This window comes from Rousettus aegyptiacus, unplaced genomic scaffold, assembly GCF_014176215.1.
Source record: "Rousettus aegyptiacus isolate mRouAeg1 unplaced genomic scaffold, mRouAeg1.p scaffold_m13_p_1, whole genome shotgun sequence".
Lineage (NCBI taxonomy): Eukaryota > Metazoa > Chordata > Mammalia > Chiroptera > Pteropodidae > Rousettus > Rousettus aegyptiacus.
Genome location: NW_023416284.1, coordinates 173000504 through 173005497, shown reverse-complemented (window position 1 = coordinate 173005497; position 4994 = coordinate 173000504).

Genomic DNA, 4994 nt, shown 5'->3' with positions numbered 1-4994 from the left:
CACTGAGGGTTCTGAGCTGTTGACCACGCCCTCCTCATGCCAGTGTTACTGCATGCGATTATTAACCATCAAAACTGGACAGGGAACTACTAAGAGATGCCAGAGTGGGTCACTATGTGTCAAACACTTTCTTGCCTTCCCTCACTGTGTAAGAGCAGCCTGACCTCCTTCTAATGATCAGGGTCAATTATCCCCAACAAGATAATAACTGTTTCTTTTCTCCTGGTCCCTTGACACCTGAAGATGAAAACGCTTAGTCATAGCTTATAGCTTAGTGGGACTATTGATGCGTCACTTGGTCCAAGTATTTCTCTTTGCGAATTAGAATCTCCAAGCCCACAGAGCACAGAACTGTGGACACGAGATACACAGATTCCCTGAGTGGGTCACTGAGAGTGATGGTAAGTACGGCCTTCATCCATTGGCTCATAAACCCTGTATTCCAATGATGAGGACATGACACCATATATGGGTCTGATTTAGCATATAAATGGTCTTCTGGAAGATAATGGTCTCCTGGAGAATTGGTGTTAGTTTTTGTTCCTGGTAAATCGAACTATTGGCTGAAGCAGTAGCCAGACCAGACTAGGTAAGTGGGATGCCATGTTGCTAGGCTCAGGCAAACCCTCTGTCCCCATGACTATCACAATTCTGTTCATGCTTCCATCGTACCGGCAGTGGAATGGCTCGTGACAGAGGCTAAGTAGGGCTGTGACATAGGATCAGTGGAGCCGCGATGGAGCCGGCCTCAGGGGGAGCCCTGACGCTGAGATGGCTGAAAGGCTGGCGGTGCACTTCCGGAAGACACCCGACAGGGAAGACTGTTCCTCTGGAGGTACTTCCTTTAACGGGGGCACTAAGTCTTTCATTTCTAACGAGGATTTTTGGAGATTCATCACAGTACATGCTACGTCAACACAGGGATAAAGACATAAGTAACGAAACAAATAAATAAGGTCAAGTCGGATAAATGCCGTGAAGGACACGAACTGAGTGACGTGATAAAGAATGACTGCAATGGGAAAGGAAGTGATAATTTAGAGTATTTAGGGACTTTTTTTTTCCTAAGAAATGAAAATTGGACTGAGAGCTAAAGGGCGAGAATGATTCAACCATGAGAAGTTTGGGTAAAGAGCTTTCTAGGCAAAGGAAACTGCAGGTGAAAAACCCTAAGGTGGGAACACACTTGGTTTATTCAAGAAATAGAAAAGGTCAGTGAAATCTGCAGTATTGAGAATATGGGGAAACGAGTATAAAATGGACAGGAGAGGTAAGCAGAGGCCAGAGTATGTATGTTCTTTTGGGTCACAGTGAGGACTTTGCCTTTTATTCTAAATATAATACAAAGTCTTTAAAAGGTTATAAGCCAGAGTGTAACATTTCCTGGTTACAGTTTTAAAAAAGTATACTGGGAGAAATTGAGACAAATATTGTGGAAGAAGCTACTGTAAAAAAATCTTCCCAAATCCCCCTCCTCCCATAAAAACACACAGCAATTAGAATAGCAAAAACAAAAATCCATGGACAACGCCTTCGACAAAACTAAGTGAAAAGGCAACTTCATGAATCTCAAAATACAAGTGAATTCCAGCATGACAGCTTTAACACCTGCACGATATCAGCATTTATGAAAGGGAAAGCAGAAAAAAGTAGTGAGGTAATTGACAGACTTCATAACTCCAACATAATCACAGGGTCTTACTTGAAAGCAATGTAAAACAATTTGTAAGACAATTTGAGAAAAGCAGCTCAAGCTAGAAGCATTTTCGCACTACAATGGCAGGTCAATGATAATGTCTTAAGTTGCCGAAGTGGTCTGGACTCCTGAACGGTAAAAGCTAGCAAAAGATCTCTTCCAGGACAATACCCTATGGTGAGGTGAAATTCTGAGCAGCCAGAAACCGATCAGGAAAGGGTCAATGTAGTCAAAGGAAAAAGGAAGGTTTGGATAAAAACAGGAAAAAAGGACAGAGGCCAAGAAACCTCAGAAACTAAGTCATCATATTTTCACACACATCACAAAAATAATAGAAAAGGAAATTCTAGATCCATAAAGTTGAAAAAGTTAATCAGGAATATTAATTGCATGTAAAGATAAACAATATAAGTGGATTAAGGTCAAATTCCATATGATGTTTTTATAAGAAAATATAAGATAACATTTATAAAAACAATGAAAGCAAACAAGAAAGACATGTCTTCAAAATAGATTAAAAATATAAACTGATATGTTAAAACAATATAAAATACTTTAAGAAAATGATTAATATCTAGAAGAATAGAACAGATCAGAAGAAAAACTGAAGACTAAAAATGTAAAAATCTAATGTAAAAATTTATAGAATAAAGAGGTTAAAAAAAGATTAGCAAAAATGACAAATATAGGAGGCAGGCAAAGAAGACCCAACATATATATACTAGGAGGCTCTGAAGAAGGAAAACGAAATCAAGGGAAAAAACAAATAATAAGAACTACAATAAATAAATAGATAAAGAAAGAAAGAAAAGAAATAAGAAAAAAGTGTCATCATACGCTATATGATGACAATAATAAAATTGAAACTACATATTGAAAAGGCATAGTGCAATCCTGGAAAAACCTAATCACAATGACCAATTATTGAAATATATTCTAATAAAGTTATTGGACTTAAAAGAATTTCTTTGGGCACCTAACAAAAGACTAGAGAGATGTAAAATCATATTATCAAAATTTTCGATAGCAATGCTTTATGCCATAAGAAAAGTGAATACCATATTTGAGATGCTCAAGGAAAGAAAATGCGGACCTTGGATTTTACGTCCAGCCAAAATTACTTTCAAGTAGTAAAAGCTACAGACAAACTATGATCAAAATTTAAGGCCTCAGAAAATAATGTTCCCACGAGTCCTTCCTTAAGAAATTGGAAAATGTGTTTCAGACAACCAAAATTATAGGAGAGACATTATCTTAAAACTAGTGGTAAGCTCTAAACATATGCTTATATAACAAGTAAGCACTAATTGTGAAATAAAACAAAAAGAGCAAAGTGTGTAATAACTTTATGATCTGACTATAGAGAAATAATACAACTAAAAAAATGGGATGAGCTCTTGTAAAAATAATTTTAAAGTATTTTCATAATCATATTGCTGAAGATATTGGTATCTTAATCTTAAATTGCTTTGTGTGTCAATTAGAATAAATCAAATGAGTAATTATGTGAAATTCTAATTCTTCATCTCCACTATTCACCAATCAGGCTCTGTGGTGTAAAAGGAGAAACAAATTTCATATTGAAAGATTAAGTAAAAACCCTGTAGTCCTGAATTTAGAATTCCTAGTATCTTTTAGTAGAAAACACTATTTTGGGGTCAAAATTGCTACTTGGTTGGTCATCCTTTCCAGGTCTTTCGGCATTCAGAACTGGAATATATGCCTCTTCCTGATTACATTATGTAAATGGCCTGGATCTTAAGTGCCGCTTTGGGAAGAATAAATGAGAGACAACATTCCTGAATGGGATGAGTTTGAAAGTACTGAGAAAATCCTGAAGTGATCGAAGAACCTGGAATTCAATTTTCTGTCATCTGTGCACTAAGAGTTACAGCTCAAACTTAGTTCAGTTATAGAAAGATACGTATTTTCTCACGCTTGGATTTATGATTGTGAGATTTATTTCTGCCATATTTCTGTTACTTCAATGAAAATAAATCAAGGTCATCTCATCAGCTGAAAATAAGGAGGGAAAGGGAGCATACGATGCTTAGGAAGAGGAGAGATTTAAAATAGTCATCAGAGGAGAATATTAAACTTACTAGGGAAACAGGGTTAATGAGCAGTATTGAGTGCCTTTGGAATTCTGTGGCAATGAATAAAGTGTTGATAGTCAACCTAGTGGAAACAATATTTTTTGCTATTTGTGGCTGAGAATGCTGACTTAGATTGGGGTTTAGCCAGTGAAACATTGTATAATAAGAAGGAGGGAGAGGCGAATTTGATGAAAGTTGACAATTTTAATGTATCATGTTTTAGCACATTAAAATTGAAAAATGTAATGTAATGTTTCAAAACAAACATAAGCTGTGGATGCAATATTTCCTCATGGATGTTATTCTTTCACAATAGCCACTATATGTTATGCAGAAATAATGTGTGTGCAAAAGTAGAAAATAATTTTGTTACCTCTAGTTTGTAATTAAAAAACAATATGTTTTAATTTTATATATGAACTTTCGATGTGAATGAAAGAATCTGCTTTGTAGTTTATTATGTTTATTGGGCCTAAAAATTCATCTTCATTGTTAATGAATTCGGTTTACTCCTAAGGAACCATGTGGCTAAAATGAACTTACCTATTCACATAGGAAAAATAAAACATAAGAATAACTACACAATAAAATAAAATAACTATACAATACAACAGTGCTATGAATGTTTGTGTCCTTCCAAAGTCTATGTTAAAGCCCTCATCCCCATGGTGATGGTATTTGGATCTTGGACCTTTAGGAGGTAATTATATTTAGACAAAGTCATGAGGTTGAAGCCCCGTGATGAAACGGATGCCTTTATAAGAGAATGAGGAGACCAGAGCTCACTCTCTCTCCACCATGTGAGGATACAGCAAGGAAGAGCCTTCACCAAGAACTCCACCATGCTGGCGCCCTGATCTCAGACTGCCAGTCTCCAGGACTGTGAGAAAGAGATGTGTGTTGTTTAAGCCCCCCAGTCTATGGAACTTGTTATAGCAGCCCAAGCTGCCTGAGACACGTTTATAAAGTATGTTGAAATTAGAAGTAAAATTTATGCTGTAAATACATGGGAAGTTCTTAATTTTGGAATCTGCTATATTTCCACCTTGACCGTCAGAAGAAATTGAATGTTTATGGGACATTAAAAATTGTAATTGTCTTTTTTAGAAAAAGGATTCATAAAATATATTTCTTGCATTATATAGTTTAGTATCGTACCCTTTCACATGCGGATTAAAATAAAAACACTATTCTTCATAAGG